The sequence below is a fragment of the Crinia signifera genome, chromosome 3, assembly GCF_055691185.1.
Source record: "Crinia signifera chromosome 3, ASM5569118v1, whole genome shotgun sequence".
Classification (NCBI taxonomy): domain Eukaryota; kingdom Metazoa; phylum Chordata; class Amphibia; order Anura; family Myobatrachidae; genus Crinia; species Crinia signifera.
In genome coordinates this window covers 175,998,060-176,021,643 of record NC_139219.1, presented here as the reverse complement: position 1 = coordinate 176,021,643, position 23,584 = coordinate 175,998,060, and positions in this window count along the sequence as shown.

The following is a 23,584-nucleotide window of genomic DNA, read 5'->3' as shown; positions in this document are numbered from 1 at the left end:
CCAGGCCCTGGTAAATATGATGGCAATCCCAAAGCCTGTAGAGGCTTTCTCAACCAATGTGACATCCAATTTGAGCTTTTGCCACAGAACTTTCCAACAGCCTGGACCAAGATAGCATACATTGTCTCCCTGCTAACTGGTTCTGCCCTAGATTGGATATCACCTCTCTGGAAAAAATCTGATCCAATCCTCACAGACTATGAAAGATTCGTCTGCCGACGAATATTCGATGAGCCAGGAAGGCCTGCATCAGCCTCTACAGAAATTCTTCACCTTCGACAGGGTTCCCATCCCATGGGACAATTCGTGGTCCAATTCCAGACTCTAGCCTCTGAGTTAAAATGGAACAATGAGGTGTTGACAGCCTCCTTCTGGTTGGGCGTCTCAGAAGGCATTAAAGATGAACAGGCCACTCGAGACTTCCATGAGCAGCTTGAAGAAATGATCTCCTCGTGTGTTAAAAAAGACCTTCGCCTGAGAGAGCTAGGTTTAGAAAAACAAAAGAAAGTTTTCCGCTGAGTCCCGCCTCCGCCTCTGCACCGTCCTGCGATGCCTGTTATAGAAGAACCTATGCAGATAGGAAGATCTAGGTTATCCACAGAGGAACGGTCCAGGAGGCAAAGAGAAAAATTGTGTATATATTGTGCCGCTCCCGGACACTTCATTGGGTCCTGTCCTGAGCGTCCGGGAAATGCCAAGCCCTAACCTGCAGTGGGGGAGTCAGGCTGTTCCAGTAAATATCCTCCTACCACTGATTTAGTGCTACCTGTTGCCCTTGTGTCCCCAGTGGGTACCATGCATGTCTCCGGGGCTGCAGGGAACTTTATCTCAGCTGACTTGGTGAACAAGTGTAAAATTCCTGTTCTCCCGTTATCCCAGCCTCACTGCTTGACTGCGGTGGATGGAAGTAGAATCTCTGGAAGTGACATTGTGCATCGGACAGTACCTGTTTCCTTTCATGTGGGTATACTTCATCAAGAATGTATGGAGTTCCTGGTCATCCCCAAATCCTCCTACGACATTGTGTTAGGGTTGCCGTGGTTACAACTTCACAACCCCCGTATCAATTGGAGATCTCTTCAGATTGAAGAATGGAGTGATTACTGTCATAAACATTGCTTGAGTGAAGTAACTCCTGTCCGATCCTCCGCGATTAAAGATCTGTCCAGTCTTCCCTCCGTGTATCAGGAATACAGTCATGTCTTCAGCGAACAAGCCACTAATGTACTTCCTCCACACCGCCGATGGGATTGTCCCATCGATCTTCTCCCTGGGAAGTCCCCTCCTAAGGGGCGCACTTATCCCCTGTCTGTACATGAGACCAAAGGGATGTCCGAGTATATCCAAGAAAATCTCCAGAAAGGTTTTATCTGTCCCTCATCTTCCCCTGCTCGTGCAGGATTATTTTTCATAAAAAAGAAAGATGGAGGGTTATGCCCCTGCATAGATTATAGAGGTCTCAATGAGATAACTATCAAGAACAGTTATCCTCTCCCTCTCATCACCGAGTTATTTGACCGTGTCAAAGGTGCAAATTTTTTTACCAAGTTTGACCACAGAGGGGCGTACAACCTAATCAGGATTCGCAAAGGCGACGAATGGAAGACTGCCTTCAACACCAGAGATGGGCATTAAAAGTATCTGGTAATGCCCTTCGGTCTCAGTAATGCACCAGCTGTCTTCCAAGAATTTGTCAATGACATTTCTAGAGATGTCCTGTACAAGTATCTTGTTGTATACCTCAACGATATCTTCATTTTTTCCCCAGATCTCCAGTCTCATTGTCTCCAAGTCAAATAAGTGCTATCCCATTTACGTGCCAATAAATTGTACGGTAAACTCTCCCAGTGCACTTTCGAAGTTTCCCAGATACCCGTCCTAGGGTATATCGTGTCCGGCTCAGAGTTACGAATGGATCCCTCGAAACTTGAAGCCATCAATAGTTGGTCCCAGCCAACCACTCTCAAGGCAGTCCAGCGTTTCATTGGCTTTGCCAATTATTACAGAAAATTCATTAAAGGATTCTCCACGCTTATCTCTCCCATCACAGCTCTCACCCAAAAAGGTGCCAACCCAGCCGTTTGGTCTGAAGAAGCCTTGTGTACATTTCACCTGCTAAAACAAGCTTTCATCTCTGCTCCCATCCTCCAGCAGCCAGATACAGACAGACCTTTCCTTCTCGAGGTGGATGCCTCCAATGTGGATGTTGGTGCTGTGCTTTCCCAAACCACTGACAATGGCAAACAGCATTCCTGTGGGTTTTTCTCATGAACATTCCTCCCTGCTGAGAAAAACTATTCCATTGGCGATCAAGAGTTGTTGGCAATCAAATTAGCCCTGGCGAATGGCGATATCTGTTAGAAGGGGCCAAATTCCTCGTGTCCATCTTTACAGATCACAAAAACTTGCTCTACGTCCAAGCAGACCAGTGCTTACTTTCCCATCAAGCTCGTTGGTCCTTATTCTTTTCACGATTCAACTTCAAAATCTTTTACTGTCCTGGTTCCCAAAATACAAAGGCAGACGCATTGTCTCACTCCATGGAGGATGACACAGTGGTGCAAGAACAGCGTCCAATCATCAGTCCTACTGCCTTTGCTGCCACCCATGTGCTCCCTGTGCCACCACGAGTAAAGATGCTCGTATCACCAGAGCTCCATGCTTCACCCTTCTCCGGTCATCCGGGAGTTCTCAAGACTCTAGAGATTATTCGCCGGTCATATTGGTGGCCTCACGTGAAAATAAATGTCCAGGATTTCGTGGCCTCATGTCCTACCTGTGCCCAGCATAAAGTCCATCGTCAATCCCCTGCAGGTACTCTTCTTCCGTTGCCCATTCCCATTCGTCCCTGGACACACATTTCCATGGACTTCATTTCCGAGCTCCCAAAGTCTCAAGAATGCAATACCATCAGGGTTGTTGTAGACCGTTTCTTCAAAATGGCACATTTCATACCCCTGACTGGTCTGCCCTCAGCTCCCAAGCTCACCCAGATATTCATTCAGCATATCTTCGGAGTTCATGGACTCCCTGCAGAAATTGTCTCCGATCGCGGAGTGCAATTTGTCGCCCGCTTCTGGAGAGCTCTCTGTTCCACGCCTGTACAGTATGTCTCCTCGTCACAGGATAACTGGGTTAGTCTGTTACAACGGGCAGAATTTGCCCATAATTTCAGATACCACACAGCTACCGGCTACTCTCCTTTCTACGTAGTGTACGGTCAACATCCTCGACCATCGGTCTTTGAGTCATTACCAGCTCTGGAAGTGCCTGCCGCATCTTCCACACTCAAGCATTTCTCCCAAGTTTGGAAGATTGTCCATGTCTCACTCAAGAAAGCTTCAAAGAGATACAAATTCTTTGCTGACCGTAAAAGGAGAGCAGTTCCCCTGTTAAAACCCAGAGACAAAGTATGGCTCTCTACCCGAAATCTCCGCTTCCATGAAGTTCGCACCGTGGTTCATCAGGCCATTCCCTGTGACTCAGATGATCAATCCCGTAGCTTACAAGTTGAAGCTACCATCCTACTTGAAAATCCCGAATTCCTTCCACGTATCTTTATTGCGACCTCTTGTCATCAACAGATTCCACAGATCTTCTCCTGAGCTCCCCAGAGTCTATACCCACCGAGGAGTTGAATTCAAAGTCAATAAAGTAGTGGATTCTCACAGACGATATAAAAGCATCGATTGGAAAGGCTATGGACCAGAAGACAGAAGCCGGATCAATGCTGCCGATGTGCATGCCCCTCGTTTGATTGCAGCTTTCCACAGAGACAATCCGAGCAAGCCCAAAGGGTGTTCGGTGGCCACCCTTAAAGGGGGGGAGACTGTCAGGAACCCCGGTTCTCATGCTGCTCACGTGCGCACCTTACCGGCACGCTGGAGTAATCTGCTCCGCAGATCAGCTACTGGTAAAGTCCGCAACCCCTGGTGCAATGTCTCCTGCTCTCAGGTCATTCACTGTGTCACCTAGAACTTAAGGTATGTTCCCTGTCCGGATTGCAGGTCACATGATCCAGGTAAACTCCAACTCACTTCCTGGTTAGTGTGCTGCTGCTGCGGCTAATTCCCCAAGCCTGCGTCTGATTCCCTAATTACCTGGAGGGATAAAGCCTGCTTCAAGGTCTCCTCCCCGTCTTGAACAACTCGTCAGTTTCCCCTGTGAGTTCTCCAGCATCAAGCTCCTTTCAAGACTCCCCACTTGCTCCAGAGGTCCGGTTACCTGAGTCCGCTGTTACCTGTTACATCCTCAGCGTCCCTGGTTATTCCACTCCTGGACCAGCCAATGATGGTCCGGGAAAACCCCCATGCCGGACCATCATTGGCTGGTGGGCGGGCCAAAGTCCCGGTCTGGGGGTGGAGCCCCAGATGTAAACAGAACACCGGACTGTGATTACAGTGCTGCAGGGCTCCTGGAGAAGCGCTGAAGACATCTATGAGTATGTTTTGTATCCACAGGTACCCCAGTGGATTCTACAGGACAAGGGGACCAATCTCCTATTAACATAGGTATGTACAGTATGGATGAATAGGCTCTGTGTGAAATAAAGTTTTACTGTAAGTGTGTGTGTATTTATTTAACTATTTGTGATACTGTGGGACTACAAGTCCCAGCAGGCCCTTTATTGCATCACATGCTGGGACTTGTGGTTCTCCAAGTCCCTGCATGTGGTGCAGGGTTGCTGGGACTCATAGTTCCACAGCAGTATACAATCGTTTTTCTTTCTTTTTACACAATTATCAGCTCGATGCCCACCGCCCAGGGGCATCGAGGACAGCCCCGGGCTTCAGCATGGGCAGGTAAGTTTTGGAGGGGAGGACCCCTTCTTTGGAGGGTCCCCAATCCCCCAGGAGCCCTGACCAGTCAGGGGGTGAATGCTTTGGCCGGAGGGACTTGTATAAAAAGTCTCCCACCGGCTGTGGCATTACCCTACTGGCCGGTGCTGGTTCTTGAAATATGGGGGACCCCTAGTCATTTTGTCCCACATATTTTGGGAACCAGGACCGGCCCTTGAGCCTCGTGCTGGTTTTATAAAATCCAGGGAACCCCAACTTGTTTGTCCCTGTGATTTTATGAAACCAGGACTTTGAGCCCGGGGCAGGTTATGCTCAGGAGGGGGGACCCCATGCCGTTTTTCCCAATTTTTTTTTTACACAAAATCGCATGTTTTAAACTATGCACATTTTCATGACTAAAAATCGCCCAAAATCACACCATATCGCACTTTTTTGCCGCAATTTCGTATCTCATTACATATGCGAATTAATTGCTAAAGGTGCGATTTGGTGCGATTTTTTTTTTTGCAAGCCAAAAAATCGCACCCTATTACATTTCGCCCTCTATGTGCATTGTTTAGTTTGTACAAGTTCTCTTTCATTTTCTTAAGACATGATTTGTTTCATCACTGTATAAAATAAACCATAGAGACCACTTAGTATGTATATAGCAGCACAAACACTGTACAAAATCACCTTCCATGAAATGCCTCTGAGTCTGTTTTTTTTTGTAAATAGCTAGCACAACCTTTATACAGGGCTTATCAGTTCTTTTCTGTATTTGGAACCCTTACTTATAGCACATCCCATGGTATCAATATATTGTTTTTTTCGTTTTTATTCTGTTTAAATTGCATTACAGTGCTATGCTTTGTCAGCTTTCGGATCTAAAGCTAAGCCATCAGTGTTACATAGTTTGAAGTACAGGAGATTCTAAAGCACATTCTTCTAATGGCATTCGCTTATGTATTCTGATAAAATCCACAGAGTATCCTTACGGTTTTTTACAGACATTTATTTGTTCTCTGTAACATAAACTTTGTCGTACTCGCAATCCATGAAATCCGTTGTTCACACTAACTTGCCAATGTTGTTTTTTGACAGTCATTTTATTGCGACACAAGAAGTGGAATGTGACCTGAATAGTAACTGCAATAATGTATCATTTCTGGGTGCTCTATTTATGCAATTAATTGCTCTGTTTAACCCCCCCCTCCTCAACGCTATCTCTCTCTCTTCAGAAACATAGAAACATTGAATTTGACAGGAAAAACTAACCACTTCTTGTCCCATCTACTGTAGTCTGCCCCTTTTTTAAACATGTTACCTCAAATCATATTTGATCTTTATTTTTTGTAAGGATATCAATACGCCTATCCCATGCATGTTTAAGTTACTGTACTGTACTGAATTTGCCTCTACCACCACTGATGGGATACTATTCCACTTATCCACTACCCTTTCTGTGAAGTCATTTTTCCTCAGATTTCCCCTGAATCTTCCTCTAGTTTCAGTGCATGTTCTCATGTTCTGTTCTTCCTGTCCTGTGAAGAATGTCTTCCTCCTGTACCCTTGATATATTTTAAAGTTTCTGTCATGTCCCCCCTTTCCCTTCTCTGCTCTAAACTATACATATTAAGATATTTTATAGAAACATACATACATATACACCCATCAGCTGTGATATCAAAATCACCTGCATAATATTCTGTAGGTGCTCTTGTATCACCCTTGAGGCATGGACTCCAGAAGTCCCCTGAATGTTTCCTTTGGTATCTAGCACCAAGATGTTAACAGCAGCCCCCTTAAGTATTGTAAGTTATGAGATGGGGCCTCCATGGCCCAGACTTGTTATTTCCAGCACATCCCACAAATGCTCAATCAGGTTGAAATGTTGGCAATTTTGTTTGCCAACAGAACATTACCCAAAATATTACACTGTCTCTTGCTTGCCTTATTACTTGTAAAAGAAAATGTGAATTATAAGACAAGGCCAAGTTCTGATGTCCATTTTTGGGAAGTCAATATGGATACTCTAAAGGCCCCCATACACTATGTGATTTGGGCCAAATTTCATCCGATTCAGATTCACTCCAAATTGCATGTACAGACATCGTCTGACCTGATGCGCGGTCCCGTGTGCATCGGGTCATGGCGGGAGGTCGGACGAGCTGCACATAAGATTAGGTAAATCTTATGCGAAGCCTGCAGGCAGGCAGGGGATATGGCGTATGGGAAGCCAAGAGCCGAGAGGGGGGGCCTCTGCAAGCAGAGAGCCGAGCAGAGGAGGCGGCAATGGGAATCTGGGCGCCGAGCGGATTGGAGCGGGGGGGGGCTGCAAGTAGAGAGCCGTGCAGGGGAGGCAGTGGGTGCACTGGGCTTGGCAGTGAGCGCCGAAAGGAGAACAGAGAATGGGGAGCCGGGCATCATCGGGCGCACATAGAAAAAAAACACATAGAAATGAATGGACAGTCAGTGATTGGCTGAGAGCTCTCTGTCAGAGAGCTCGCAGCCGATCACTGACTGTCCATTCATTTCTATGTGTTTTTTTTCTATGTGCACCCACTGCTGCCTGGCTTCCCCTACGCTACCCATTATTTGTTGCCCTTGCAGCGTTCACTGCACGACCCAGTGTGCCCACTGCCTCCCCTGCCCGACTCTCTACTTGCAGCCCCCCTGCTGCACTCCACTCGGCGCCCAGCTTCCCATCGCCACCTCCCCTGCCCGGCTTTCTGTTGCAGTAACTTTTTCTGCAATTTTTGCCACAGTAGCTCCATGTCTAGTGCCAATTCTACTAGTACTCTGTGCAAGAATTGTAGCAAATAATTATACAGCAGAAAAACATTGAAATACCAAAGAATCAAGCTCCTACAAACACACACACACACACACACACACACACACACACACACTAGCAGGAAAAAATACATACATATTGGGGGAAATTTACCAATATGAAAAACCTAGTTTTTCGTATTGGTATTTCCCCTACGGCTGCATACGACTGTTTGAGTCGTATGCAAAGTCGTGTTCCGGAGGGGAAATTACAAAGCAGTCAGATACGACTGCTTTGTAACCCTCCGATGGTGTAACGATTCGTATTAGCTGGCCATATATACGGCCGCTAATACAAATTTTTCTAGCAGTCTGCACGGATCAGTCAGATCCGTGCAGGCTGCAGTGTGTAAAAAAAAAATAGAAAAATAAATAAATAAATAAAAAATCGGCGTGGGGTCCCCCCCACTGCTGTAACCAGCACCAGGCTGAAGGAGCCGGGGCCGGTAATTAAAAATCAGGGAACCCGACAAATAGGGGTTCCCCGATTTTTAACAACCAGCCCCAGGCTCCAGGTCCGATGCTGGTTCCTTATTTTTTTGTAAGGATATCAATATGCCTATCCCAATCATGTTTAAATTGTACTACTGTATTTGCGTCTACCACCTCTGATGGGAGGCTATTCCACTTATCTACTACTCTTTCTGTGAAGTAATTCTTCCTCAAATTTCACCTGAATCTTCCTCCCTCTAGTTTCAGTGCATGTCCTCGTGTTCTGTTGCTCCTCTTCCTGTGAAGAATGTCTCCCACCTGTACCTTGTTAAAACCCTTGATATATTTGAAAGTTTCTATCATGTCCCCCCTTTCCCTTTTCTGCTCCAAAGTATACATATTAAGATCTTTTAGTCTTTCCTGGTATGTTTTGTGATGTCGGCCATGCACCATTTTAGTTGCCCTTCTTTGTACAGTCTCTAATGTATTTATATCCTTCTGGAGATATGGCCTCCAGAACTGAACACAATACAATACTCCAAGCATAGCTTGGGAGATTTAAGTTAAGCAAGTTAACGCAGATCACTGATCGCTACTGCCCACTACACAAAACACAGCGATGTTCAGTGTCTTGCTAAGTGACTAGATTTATCCAGCAGGCTGGTTATGCATCTCCCGGTTATAGCAACGCTCGGTGCCATGCATCGCTATCACTATGGGCCCTACACACACAGCCATATATGTTTAAATTCTAAGCAATCTAGTCAAATTGAGTCAGATCGCTTAGAAAATAGCCCTTTATCGCAACATGTGTGGGCCCCATAACTGTCATTTTCAAACACAGCCTGTAAAATGTAGGGCAAAAGCTTATTGGCTAGTACTTTATCTCTCACAAATTTATCTCACTCTGGGGGGGGGGAGGTGTGCTCTAATATCTGCGCCCCCTTACTGCTGCCCATCGCCGGCTACCGCAAACATAATTATCGAATATGATCTAACATATACCATAATTATGACAAAAGACAGCTCTTGCGTTAAGAGCTGTCTTTTGCGGTGACCCGGCGATGAGTGGCGGGTCGCCTCTCCCTCTCTTCCCCGGCCTGAATGCTGCTGCAGGGGGGTTGGCTCTCCTCCTCCTCCCTGCACCCGGAAGAGGATCACTATGCAGGGAGGAGGAGGTCACAGGTCCAGGCAGCACAGCTCTGTGCTGCCCGGACACAGGTGAGGGGGTTCGGTGCGGGGGTCAGTGTGGGGCGCCGGGGGGTCACTTTAGCCCACCCCCACCGCTGCCAGCCCTACGGATCGGACCCAACACATAGTGGCTGCTAAAAAGATATGCCGCTGATGGGTCCGATCCTATAGATTGAACCTGCAGCAGGTTTAATCTGTAGGGTCTTGGGTCGGAGGAGATGTCAAACATATCTGATTTGGACCGATTTCTCTGCCTGATCCATCGGATCGGGTAAAATCCGCCCAAATCAAATAAGTGTATAGGCACCTTAAGCTTTGATAAATACTATAATTGCTTTATCCTGTCAGTTAGGCTTGTGTGAGGGACACCGTTTAACAGAGGGCTGATTGATATTTTTTGTGTTTCTGTTATATCGGGAACTAAATTTTGCAACTAAAAAGAATTTGCTATATAATTAAATCATTATTTTGTTATTAATTAATGATAAACACTTTTACAAACAAGCACCACATAGCTACTGTGTTTGCAATACTGATTACTTATGCTAAATTCATGAGAAATCTATTTCTCTCCATCTGCTTCAAGTCTAAATGTGACATTTTGTTTTCTCTGCTATATATTTAGTACTGTCAACATTATTAAAGTTGTCTTTTATTTAGTTTTTTACATTGTTCACATAATATTTTATTAGCTTTGTGCATTTCACCTATCATACAGTATATTTGCATACCTTCCATTTAGGCATATGAAAGATGCTTTTTTGCTGAAGATTATATTTATTTACTTTTATCAAAAAAAAAAAACACCACAATGCCTTTGTACGGTTTCTGAAGTGTGCTTTCTGTTTACATAGCAAATTTATAATAATAAAGCAATTTTTATGTTACTGATAAATTCTGAGAATGTCATAACTGCAGCACATATTTGTCAATTTGCATTTTTCAAAACATTTAGCTTTATTATATATAATTGATGAAATTGTGTTTGTATTTTGTTTGTTCCAATATTTCATTCATTAACCATAATACAAAATGTGCTCATTTCTCTTTCTATTTCCTTGTAGCAAGCTAATATTGTAAATCACATTCTTAAACTAGCTAATATATTATCAAACAGGGAAACATTTTCAATTCCCATGCAGTCAGTGGAGCCCAGAAATAAGTGGTGGGATAGATTGCTATAGCAAACACTGTATTCTGTTTTTACCACAAGCTAGCATATATTGTAGAGATAAGGTCCATACACACTGGGCGACTATGCCCAGCGTGTATGGACAGCGATGATGTCAATCATCGCTGCGGGGAAAGCCGCTCAGTGCATACACACTGAGCGGCTTTCCCCCTGTCCAGCGCCGACGGAGGGGGGGAGGATGGCGTTGCATAGCGGAGCGCTATGCAAAGCCGTCCTCAATGCCACTCATCTGCTGGTATAACCAGCAGATGAGCGGTTTTCCCGGTGATGTTGCGGGAGCGCGCAGCAGCACTCACCGCTCATCGCTGGGGCATACACACTGGGCGGCTTTGAGCTAAAAGCCGCTCAAACAGGCTGTTTTGAGCGGCTTTCAGCTCAAAGTCGCCCAGTTTGTATGGGCCTATTCTCACAGATACTCACTAATGGTGTATATTGGCAGTCTACCCATAACCACAAGGAAATAGATGTCATACATTTAAAGCCTACATGTTTGGGATTGCATTTTAAATGCTCTGTGAACATGTTTCTCTGTGCTACTGGTTTTTCATTCGTCTGTTTGGAACAGACTGCCATGGAATGAAGTAATTAGTGGTAGCATGTGACATAATGGTTAACCTTGCTGCTTTGCAGCACTGCGGTCATATGTTGGATTACAGCCTTATATGTGTAGAGTTTGTATGATTTCCCCATGCCTTTGTAGACTTTATCTAGACACTTTGACGTACCTGTACTGTACTTACATAATACAATCACATACTGGTATATTAATTTCCATACTGTGTTTGTGATGCAATGTGATAGGGATTATAAAGCCCACTGGGTCATAGACTGATGTGAATTACTAAATATTCTCTGTAATGTAAACCACTGCATAGTACAGTATGTGCAGGACTGTCGAAAGGGGGAGCAGGCACTTTTTGCCCGGGTCCCGATCCCCTCCCCCTTTGCAGGGAGCCAGACAGTGGGGAGACAGGCTGCAGCTGCAGCACAGCCTCTTTCTTCAGCTCAGCACATGTTGCTCAGTGCCTTTTGCCGAGCTGGGGAGAGTGACAACTGCAGAAGCAGCATCTTGTCATCTCTCTCCCTCTTGTTTATTTTTTCTGGGGCCGCACCCCTGCCATGTAGCCACACCCCTCCATAATTTACCGGGACCCGGCGGAGCTGTTGATGCCCCTGAATGTGTATATGTGCACTACAGAATAACACTTAAAAATTAGACATCTTCTTTGCAACTTAATAAGAGACTGTAGCAAAAGTAAGATTTATATAAGCAACCCTATTTCAACTATTATCTGGCATTTGATATGCTTTTCCATCTACTGGTAATGCCCTTAACTCTATCAATCAACAATAATATCAAATGTTTGTGTTATTGTTTATGACTCTTCAGCCTCAATAACATCATGTGTCTGAGTCACCATACTTTAAGGTCAGGCTGATTAGGCTACTGGTGTATGTTGTTAAAGGGTCTGCTTGTGCTCAAGCCTGTGTTATTGAAGTGTCACAGTGCTGTACAATTGTAAAGCCCATAGCCCAGGAGAGATGTTACCTTATTATATTGATTGGTGTTCATCATCTATCACCTGTGCCCTGTTATCTTCAATAAACGTACTCTGGTTTGGAATCAAAGCGTGGACGAACCTTCTTGCTCACATCCGCTATACACCTACCAACTTGTAGGCATCTGTCAATATTACACGTTGCACCAACACAGTAACAAAGCACATCATTTTTTTTTGATACCCACAGTATTTGAAAAAATTATCTGTAAGCCAATTTGATTAACATACTTATCAAAGTTTCATTGTGAAGACCACTATATGGGGGAAATTTACTAAGAATACGAATGCAAAAAGTTGCATTCGTATTCTTAATACGAATAAATACGGCAGCATACCTCGTATGCTTTGTCGTGTTCCGGAGGGGGATTTACAAAGCAGTCAAATACGACTGCTTTGTAACCCTCCGATGTCGTATTAATTTGTATTAGGGGCCATATATTCGGCCACTAATACGAATTAGTGGAGGCAGTCTGCACGGATTAGTCAGATCTGTGCAGGCTGCAAGGTGTAAAAAAACAAAAAAAAAAGAAATTAAATAAATAAATAAAAAACGGCGTGGGGTCCCCCCCACAGCCGTAACCAGCAATAGGCTGACAGAGCAGGGGCCTGTAATTAAAAATCAGGGAACCCGACAAATAGGGGTTCCCTGATTTTTAACAACCAGCCCCAGGCTCCAGGTCCGGGGATGGTTCCCAAAATGACTAGGGGTCCCCCCGTATAAGTCCCAGCCTGCGGGACATTAAAGGGCCCGCTGGGTCTTGTAGTTCCACAGTTAAAAAATTAGTTAAATAAATACACACTGACACACCAGAAAAATAAAACTTTAATACATACATAACACACACATACTGATACTTACCTATCTTGATCCCGTTGGTAGGTCCCTGGCTCCGGTGTCCGGGGGTCGGTGTCCGGTCCGAAGAAATCCATGGTGGACCTGTGGAAGGAAATCCTACTCACCCAGGTCCACCATGGAAGTTCTTCAGTCTTGATCCGCCATAGTCCTGGGCTTCTTCCATCTTCTTCAAGCTGCTGGCGACTCCGGCATCTCCCCGCAGCGGACTGAGAGGCGCAGAGATCCTTCATCCTCCGCGCCTCTCATCAGAATGATTCTATTGGCTGCTCAGTGGCCAATCAGAAGCGCCGCTGAGCGGCCAATAGATTTCTTCGGACCGGACACCGACCCCTGGACCCTGGACACCGGACAACGGAGCCAGGGACCCAGGGACCTACCGACGGGATCAAGATAGGTAAGTATCAGTATGTGTGTGTTATGTATGTATTAAAGTTTTATTTTTCTGGTGTGTCAGTCTGTATTTATTTAACTTTTTTTTAAACTGTGGAACTACAAGACCCAGCGGGCCCTTTAATGCCCCACAGGCTGGGACTTGTGGTTCTCCAAGTCCCAGTTTGCAGGGGAGGCTTGCTGGGACTCATAGTTCCACAGTTTAAAACAATAGTTTTTAAATCTATTTTTTTTACACTGAATCAGCCCGGTGGCCACCGCTCCAGGGCCACCGGGGACAGCACCAGGCTTCAGCATGGTCAGGTAAGTCCTGGAGGGGGAGGGGGACCCCTTTATTGGGGGGTCCCCACTCCCCCAGGACCCCTGGCCAGGCTGACTGGTCAGAGGGTTATTGCTTTGGCCAGGGGGGGGGACTTGTTTAAAAAGTCTCCCCCTGGCTGTGGCATTACCCTGCTGGCTGGTTTGGCCTGGGGCTGGTTCTTAAAATACGGGGGACCCCTAGTCATTTTGTCCCCCGTATTTTGGGGACCAGCCCCGGACCTGGAACCTGGGGCTGGTTGTTAAAAATCAGGGAACCCCTATTTGTCGGGTTCCCTGATTTTTAATTACCGGCCCCAGCTCTGTCAGCCTGGTGCTGGTTACAGCTGTGGGGGGGACCCCACGCTATTTATTTTAAAATTTATTTATTTTACAATTTTTTTAACACTAAAGCCTGCACGGATCTGACTGATCCGTGCAGGCTTCTGCCAAATACGACAGGAAAATAAAGTGTATTTTTCTGCCGTATTTTCGTGGCAGTTTTACACTAATTAGCAGCAGTATTTTCAATCTGGCTGCTTAGTAAATCAGGAACCACCATTCTTTTGAATGGTGATTCCTGTCGTATTCTATCGATGGTGTAGACCAGGCATGTCCAACGTTGGCCCTCCAGATGTTTTAAAACTACACATCCCAGCATGCTTTGCAATAGTTTTAGCATTCTCTAATAGCAAAACTGTGGCAAAGCATGCTGGGATGTGTAGTTTCAAAACATCTGGAGGGCCAACGTTGGACATGCCTGGTGTAGACATTCGTATTTGTAAATACAAATACGAATGTCCCATCAATATGAATACGAATATTTGTATTTTTGGCATAGTAAATGCCAAAAATACGAATACACCCAAAAAATTCGTATTTTCGTAGGAAAATACTAATTTTTTCTACTAAATCATCTTAGTAAATTTCCCCTATATGTCAATGTGGTACCAAACGAAATAGTAAGAGACAATTCTACTGGCAAACCATAAAAATACTTATCCTAATTACAGTATATGAATGCGGAGACCAATTTCACTGACCTTGCAGAGCCAATATTAAGGATCTCTAAACTATCTGGAGACTAACTAATGGCCACTATATCATACTAAAGCACATTCTTGGGTATAAGATACTGGCAATTAAGTTGCCAGTGGTCAGAATACAAACACGGCACCCAACTGCCATAATCCAGCAATCCGGCAATTTAAAGTATCCCTAATTCTAACCTCTAACCCTCCCCGCCCACAGCCTAACCCCAACCTCCCGCCCACAACCTCAAACTGCAGCCTAACCCTTCCAGGCATACTATAGATGTCGGGATTGAGACATTGGTATTCTGAAAAGTGTTGGGATTCTGGTGCCCATCTTCGGACCATCGGCATCCCATCCATCAGGATTTCAATTACATCCCCTGTAAAAGGTATTTGATTTCTTGTTTTGCAACTGCTGTCCTGGCACTTCCACATTGATATATTGCTGTGATCTATTTGTATAGAATGCACTGCAAGTTGCGGCAAATAGTATTTGCTAAACGCAGACATACACAAATACTGATACATTAGCTCCTAAAGGTTGAATTTAACCCCTTCCTGACCCTTTAATGCCCCACAGGCTGGGACTTGTGGTTCTCCAAGTCCCAGTTTGCGGGGGAGGCTTGCTGGGACTCATAGTTCCACAGTTTAAAACAATAGTTTTTAAATCTATTTTTTTTACACTGAATCAGCCCGGTGGCCACCGCTCCAGGGCCACCGGGGACAGCACCAGGCTTCAGCATGGTCAGGTAAGTCCTGGAGGGGGGGGGACCCCTTTATTGGGGGGTCCCCACTCCCCCAATTTCACTGACCTTGCAGAGCCAATATTAAGGATCTCTAAACTATCTGGAGACTAACTAATGGCCACTATATCATACTAAAGCACATTCTTGGGTATAAGATACTGGCAATTAAGTTGCCAGTGGTCAGAATACAAACACGGCACCCAACTGCCATAATCCAGCAATCCAGCAATTTAAAGTATCCCTAATTCTAACCTCTAACCCTCCCCGCCCACAGCCTAACCCCAACCTCCCGCCCACAACCTCAAACTGCAGCCTAACCCTTCCAGGCATACTATAGATGTCGGGATTGAGACATTGGTATTCTGAAAAGTGTTGGGATTCTGGTGCCCATCTTCGGACCATCAGCATCCCATCCATCAGGATTTCAATTACATCCCCTGTAAAAGGTATTTGATTTCTTGTTTTGCAACTGCTGTCCTGGCACTTCCACATTGATATATTGCTGTGATCTATTTGTATAGAATGCACTGCAAGTTGCGGCAAATAGTATTTGCTAAACGCAGACATACACAAATACTGATACATTAGCTCCTAAAGGTTGAATTTAACCCCTTCCTGGCCCTTTAATGCCCCACAGGCTGGGACTTGTGGTTCTCCAAGTCCCAGTTTGCGGGGGAGGCTTAACCCCTTCCTGACACAGCCAGTTTTTGCCTTCCTGACAGAGCCCTTTTTTTCAAATCTGACATGTATCTCTTAAGTGGGGATAACTTTTTTTTGCTTTTACTTATCCCAGTGATTTTGAGATTGTTTTCTCGTGACACATTGTACTTCAAGTTAGTGGTAAATTTGGGTCGATACAGTCTGTGTTTTTTTGTGAAAAATACCAAAATGTCGCAAAAAAATGGAAAATTTAGCAATTTGCAAATTGTTAAATTTTCTGCTTGTGAGACAAATAATCATACCACTCAAAATAGTTAATAACTAACATAGACCATATGTCTACTTTATGTTTCCATCATTATTTCAACTTCCTTTTAAATTTTTTGGACACTAGGAGGCTTCAAATATGAATAGCAAATTCTCAAATTTTCAAGAAAATTTCAAACACTGATTTTTTTAGGGACCAGTTCAGTTCTGATGTGACTTTGAGGGACTTGTATGTGAGACACCCCCATAAATGATGCCATTTCAAAAACTGCATCCCTCACAGTATTCAAAACAGCATTTTGGAAGTTTGTTAACCCTTTAGGTGTTTCACAGGAATTAAAACAAAGTGTAGGTGAAATTTCAAAATTTCTTTTTTTTTGCAGAGTTTCAATTTTAATACATTTTTCTAACGAATACAGTAGATTTTACTAGAGAAATGTGACTAAAAATTGATTCCCCCAATTCTTTTGTTTTCATAAATATCCTATATGTGGCCCTAGTGTGCACGTTGACCAAACCACAGGCTTCATAATAGAAGGAGCACCTACTTGATTTTGGAGCCTCCTTTTTATGAGATTTTTTTTTAGGCACCATGTAGGTTTCTAGGCACCATAAGTGCTAAAAGTTAGGAACCTCCCCCACAAGTCACCCCATTTTGCAAACTACACCCTTCAGGGAATTCATTTAGGGGTATAGTGTACATTTCAAACCCCCAGGGGTTTCACCAATTTTGATACAACTGGGCTGTGAAAATGAAAAAATTTAATTTTTCATTTTCACAGCTCAGTTGTATCAAAATTGGTGAAACCCCTGGGGGTTTGAAATGTACACTATACCCCCTGATGAATTCCCTGAAGGGTGTAGTTTGCAAAATGGGGTCACTTGTGGGGGGGTTCCACTGTATGGGTGCTTCAGGGGTCATTCAACCAGAATCTGTGCTGCAAAATCCAAATATCACTCCTTCCCTTCTGAGTCCTGCCATGCACCCAACTGGTATTTTTTGGTCACATGTGAGGCATTGCCATACTCAGGAGAAATTGGGGCACAGATTTTGGGGTGCTTTGTCTCCTTCATTCCTTGTGAAAATGAAAAATTTTGAGCCAGATCTGCATTTTTGTGTAAAAAAATGTAATTTTTTACACAAAAATGCAGTTCTGGCTCAAAATTTTTCATTTTCGCAAGGAATGAAGGAGACAAAGCACCCCAAAATCTGTGCCCCAATTTCTCCCGAGTACGGCAATGCCTCATATGTGACCCAAAAATACCATTTGGGTGCATGGCAGGACTCAGAAGGGAAGGAGTGATTTTTGGAGGTGGAATGAAAGGTGGGTGCTATGTCGCATTAGCAAGACCCCCAAAGCACCAATACAGTGGAACCCCCCCACATGTGACCCCATTTTGCTCACCAGCTTTGGGAGGGGGGCTGGCGCTGCGGCTTGCGGGGGGGTGGGAGGGGTGCTGGTGCTGCGGCAGCCGGGTGGGTGGGAGGGAGGGGGGCTGCCGGGTGGGAGGGGGGGGGGGGGGCTGGCGATCGGTGGTGATCGGTGCTGTACTTAACAGCACCGATCACTGTATATATATATATATGTGTGTGTATATATATATATATATGTGTATATATATATATATATATATATATATATATATATATATACACACACACATATATATATATATATATATATATATATATATATGTGTATATAGAGAACTCATCGGACTTAGCAATCAATAAGAGACAGACACGGCGGTCTTAATCAGCATATCTATATCTATATCTATATTTATATATATATATATATATATAGGTCATATAAATGAATTTCTGCCCAAAATCAAATATTTAACTGTGCTGCTGCTGGCGGGGGGGGGGTGGGAGGGGGGCTGGCGCTGTGGCTGCTGGCTGGGTGGGAGGGAGGGCTGGAGGGAGGCTGCCGGGAGGGAGGGCGGGCTGCCGGGCGGGTGGAAGGGCGGGTGGGAGGGCGGTTTGCCGCTCGGTGGTGATCGGTGCTGTACTTAACAGCACCGATCACCACCGATCTCTGTGTTACCGAGCGGCTTAGCCGCCGGTAACACAGAAAACGCTGCAATTGGCTGTTCACTTTTGAACAGCCAATCGCAGCGATCGCCGACCGGGGGGGGCACCCCTGCCCCCCCTGGGCGGCGAGGGGGGATGTCTGCTGTCAGGGACAGCAGACATCTCCAAACTGTCACCGCGTCTATAGACGCGGTGACAGTTTAAAGCCATGACGTATATATACGTCATGTGTCGGGAAGTCCTTCCCGACCATGACGTATATATACGTCAAATGTCGGGAAGGGGTTAATGTAACTGCACAATAATAAAGACCTCTAAACTACAAAATATAAAACATATTTAAATAGTGACATCATTCAAATTCAGTCAGAGTAGTAAGCAGGGAGAGAAATCTTCCAGGGAATCTGCATGAAGCCTCTAGACATACAGGTTACTTGTCTGACATAAAAGATTTACTCAGTCCTTTACTCCTCCATTCCTATTTTTAAGGTAAGGTTTCTCTGTAAAACTGTTTCTTTATGGATTAGAGCCACTGTGAACATCTTATTTTAATAACCTTTTTTATGAAACAATAAAACACAACACAGCGACGATAAATGTAGTGCTACACCAGCTAACATTATACAAACCCATGTTGTTTCATATACAGGACCTCACTGAGCAGTTCTACTTTAGCTGTTCTGATTTCTGAGTTATGTTATGTTGATTCTCAAAATAATTTGAAAGATCTATTTGTGATTCACCAGGGTGAAATGTTCCAGGGGCAATACAGACTTATAGTTATTGTTTAAACAGCCTCCAGGCAGCGAGGATGTGCAATCCCTCACTAGCTGGTACATAAATTCACTACACTGCAGAGTTCCGATCATAACAATATTTTTATTGTAAACAGCAGTCCCTGCTGAAGATGAAAGCCTCAGGACACTAAAATATGTCTAACCTTGTAGATCCTAGGCTACAGAGCTAACATACATTAAGATGAATAAATTAAGATTTTTTTTCTCCAATTTGAGGACATGTGAAATGCAAAGTACAGCATTTAGTAGTTATTTATTTATTTATTTAGTGCACACATATTCTACAAAGCTTTACAGAAAATATTTAGCCATTCACTTCAGGCCCTGCCCAACTTTTTATGTCAATTCTAATTAGCATAACATTCTGAAGATGTTTTGGAAATATGGGTGCAAAACAGACCTTACTAATACAAATACACGGAGAACATCTCCACACCTATAGTTCTTTGGCCATGAACTCTAGACCTCATTGCTGCAAAGCAGTATTTTTAATTACTAATCTACCTTGCTACTTGAATGAGTATTTTAACTAGTTGGATTTTAAAAACTGATCTAAATGTTATATCCAATTAATAATTAATGTAAAGGGGCATACAGAAAAAAAGGTGACTAAAAGGAAAATTATGTTGATACTAGGGCCATAACTAGGCGTGTGTGCCTGGTGTTGCAGCACAGGGCTCTGTTAGTGGCGTCATTGTTCCCTCAGAGTCCTTGCATCAGACTAGCAGGGTGGATGAAATGCCACCCTACAGCCATGATTGCTGCTGCTGTAGCGCACCAGTTGAGGGTCCTTTAGATGCTGTTGACATGTACCCTTCAGCCTTTTCAGCTAATTGGAGCATCCTCAGGATGCTCTGGTCAGCTTTGCACTTAGGCCCTATTCTGGTTGACTTGCGAGTCCACCAAGGGACGTTCCGCTGCCCGCACAGAGACTCCCGCCCGCCACCCCAACCCCAGAACCCCCGCAGGCATGTGAATGGATGATTTGCATAATCATCCATTCGCAGCCTTGGGTGCGGGGGAGAAATCATTTGATGGTTGATGACCATCGAATGATTTCTTTAGTGCTCACAGATCTGAGACACCTCTATGGTGTCTCAGACCTGTGGGCGCCCTGAGAGAGGACAGGATGGCCAGCTGACATCTGCTGACGTCAGCTGCCCCCCCCCCCCCCCCCCACCAGTGCCACTGGGCAATTTGCATGGGAATGCCCAGTGTTCTCATGGGAACACCCATGAAATGCTGGGCGTTCCCATGTTCAAATTGCCCGGCCCACTGCTACACGCCCCCTGCCCAGACTTCTGTGTGCGAGCAATGTGCAGTCTCATGCGCAGTTGCAAACAATCAGTCTCCCGTGCGAACACGCGGGGACCAATTGATTCTGAATAACCCATTTAATTATGATGTTGGCCCCACCTCTCTGCGTGATGTAATCACACCATGCATTGCTATGTCTTTTGAGCCCTGTTATGCACTGTGTGATAGAGTAGGGGCAGGACTCAATAATAAAAAACAGGTGTAAATTTGGGTCCAATTTAGACTGAGCTGCATAAGTACGGAATTCACTCGTCAGGAGCAGGCATATCCAGAATTCTGAGGGGAGTTACTTGGAACATGGCCCAGCATGCACCTTACTTTGTAGCTGACTGTGCAGTCAGGGGGCAGCCAGTGATGTATGAGCACTTTGCTGTGTAATGAAACGCTCACACTTTAACGATGTGGCTGAAATATTTTGTGGGCACATTGTGGGGAGGGACCCGGGGAGCGGGGCAATCTAGCCTGTGCTGGGTGGTCCCCCTGCAGCTGCAGTTGCAATTTTGCAATTGTGTTTGATGCGTTTTGCACTAGACCGCATCTAGTTCAAATCGCATACGATGCAATCTAGTCCAAAAAGTAGTGCCTGAACAAACTTTCTGTACTTTGTGATATGTGACGTGTGGGAGAGCGCATTGCAAGCCACGGTGGACACTGCGATTTGTACTGAATCTAAAAATTTCAAAACGCATGCAATTTGAATCAGGCCCAAGCTACCAACATGAAAGACATATAAAAGTAAAGAAGCAAAAAAACTTTATCATCAACCTGTTTAGTAGAATTTTCTAACATATTGCTATAAAACCCATTTATATAGGTAAGTAAGGTAAATAGAAAGGACAACTGGACCTGTTAATCAAAGAAGAGGAACGGTAATGTTTTTAAGCAATACAGTAGTTCACATCACAATTGATCTGGTAGAGTAGGGAAGCCAATCCTGCCCAATTTGTGTAAACCCGTGATTCCTAGGATTGATCTGTATACACACCCACGCACACACACACACAGAAATATAGCCCACAGACAAATGCAGGGATTGTTACCAGTGACCCGTAATCCCCCTTTCCCACAGCATGGCCAGAGGCCACTACATGCCAGGTAAAGGGCAGAATGGTATGCTGAACATGTCCAGTGGCAGCAGATGTTCTCACAAGTCTGCAGAGTGTGTGGATCTTAGTGCAGTGGATCTTTGTGATAAATCATTGCACCAGAGAGAATCAGGTAATTAACTTACTGTGATCATTGGGCCTGCATACATCTGAAGTACTGTAATACAAAAACTGCACATTGTTTGGGGAAGACTATGGGCCTAATTCAGCATGGATCACTAATTAGAGAATTCATAAATCAAGAGATTATCAAACAAATGCCCATGTTTTCCACTCGCATTGCGCATGTGTGAGGGGAAATAGTGATTGAAAATATGTACAGTACAGTATGGATCGTAAACACAGCATTTCCGTATTTTGATTGACAGGAAGCCGGTGTTTTAGAGTGGACCCCTGTCGTTTTCTGGGTGTGTCAGTAAAAACACAGATGTGCCCAGGTGTTTTTTGGGAGGGTCTCAGTCATAGATCAATGGCAGCCTCAGACCTACTCACATTTTCTTAGATGGCAAAGACTCTTTGATGTTCCGGGTTCTGTGAGTGGATAGCAATCTGTGATGCACTTGCAAATTTGCACAGGACATTTTTTCTCTCTGTCTGGGCAGCGGCTATCTACTTGCAGTTACTTTTCAGATTAGCAATCCATATTGAATTATGCCCTATAGCTTGTTACATGCTAAGTATTCATCTTTCATGGGCTGGCAACAATTGCTCAGTTGAGTGTTACTGTATCTGCAGACTCGTGCTGCATTAACAGTAAACAATGATCAACTAACATCTGTAATACTTACACCAGGCCCCTTGGAAAGCAGAGAGCGCCAAGCGGATTACTATCTCCAGTTACTTGTTCACCAGACAGCCAGAGTTATCTGTGATGCGGCTGTTCTCAGTCATTGATTGGCTAGGGAATTGCTTCATATGTGTTCGACCCTGTATATGCTCTGCAAAATTCATATTGAGAATTATGTTTACAAAACATCTCAATATAATTTGTTTCGTCCGTAACCGCACAGTGTAAACCTACCCTGCTTCTTTTGGCCTCCCCTGATAGATGGCTGACACCTGCTAAACTAGTATTTCACCTATAATAGCCACATTTAACAGGGCAAATTAGGTCCGCCCCAACTCTGGTGCCACCAGGTCTTAAGCAGGGACAAGGTACCAGTGATCTTTGAAGGTAATAGGCCAAAGAGAAGAAACTGGCTAAAAGGGGCCTGCCTAGAAGGGTAACTAACAGAGGGCAGATAATAATAGAGGTGACAAAAAAGAAGAAGAAAAAAGTATTCTCTTTTTGTTTGGGGCACTACCATATCTCTCCTACTTTAGCCTCTCAGCACAATAAGCTACTAGTTGCCAAATAAATGTTTATCTTCCTTTGGTATCAATGAAACTTTGGTAGTATTCCTACTCCTGCGAATAGCAAGCAGCAGCCTACCAGCTTGCCAAATATAAGACGTAAATCTACGTATTCTCCTCATTGTCTGCACTTTTAGGAGCACTCTCATTACCCAAGGTGGAATATGAATTAACCCTGCACTAAGACAGTTATCAGAGTTTTCAATCTTCCCGAGGGAGAAAGCAGAAGCTCTAATTATCTGAACTGTAGGTTCCATACATACAGATTTGAAAGAACAGCTCACTTACTGGCCTTCATGGGATTAGGACAATCCTGAGAATCAGCAGCAGCAACAGCTGTTCTCTTTACAACTGTGGATCCACTTATCTATGAGCATACTCTCTATGGTTACCGCTGCAATTACCAATTTGCCATGGGGAGTTTTAATTTACTATTGATTTGATAATTTAATGTTGGTACAAAATTTGATATGAACTATAGCTGAGTCTGGACTGTACTAGGGATAAGGCTACCCCTTCCTGGTCTAATTTCTATAAAATAAATTCAACATATTTCGCTAGCTTACAGCAATTGTATGGGTATCAGATCCCTATCACTGTTATGGGCACCATAACAGTGATAGGGATCTGATACCCATAAAAATTGTGATACATACCTGTACTTTTGAAAGTCTAGATTGGATATATTTTCAAGTCACTCTGTTTGAGTTCCCTGTTCATCATTGAAACCTTT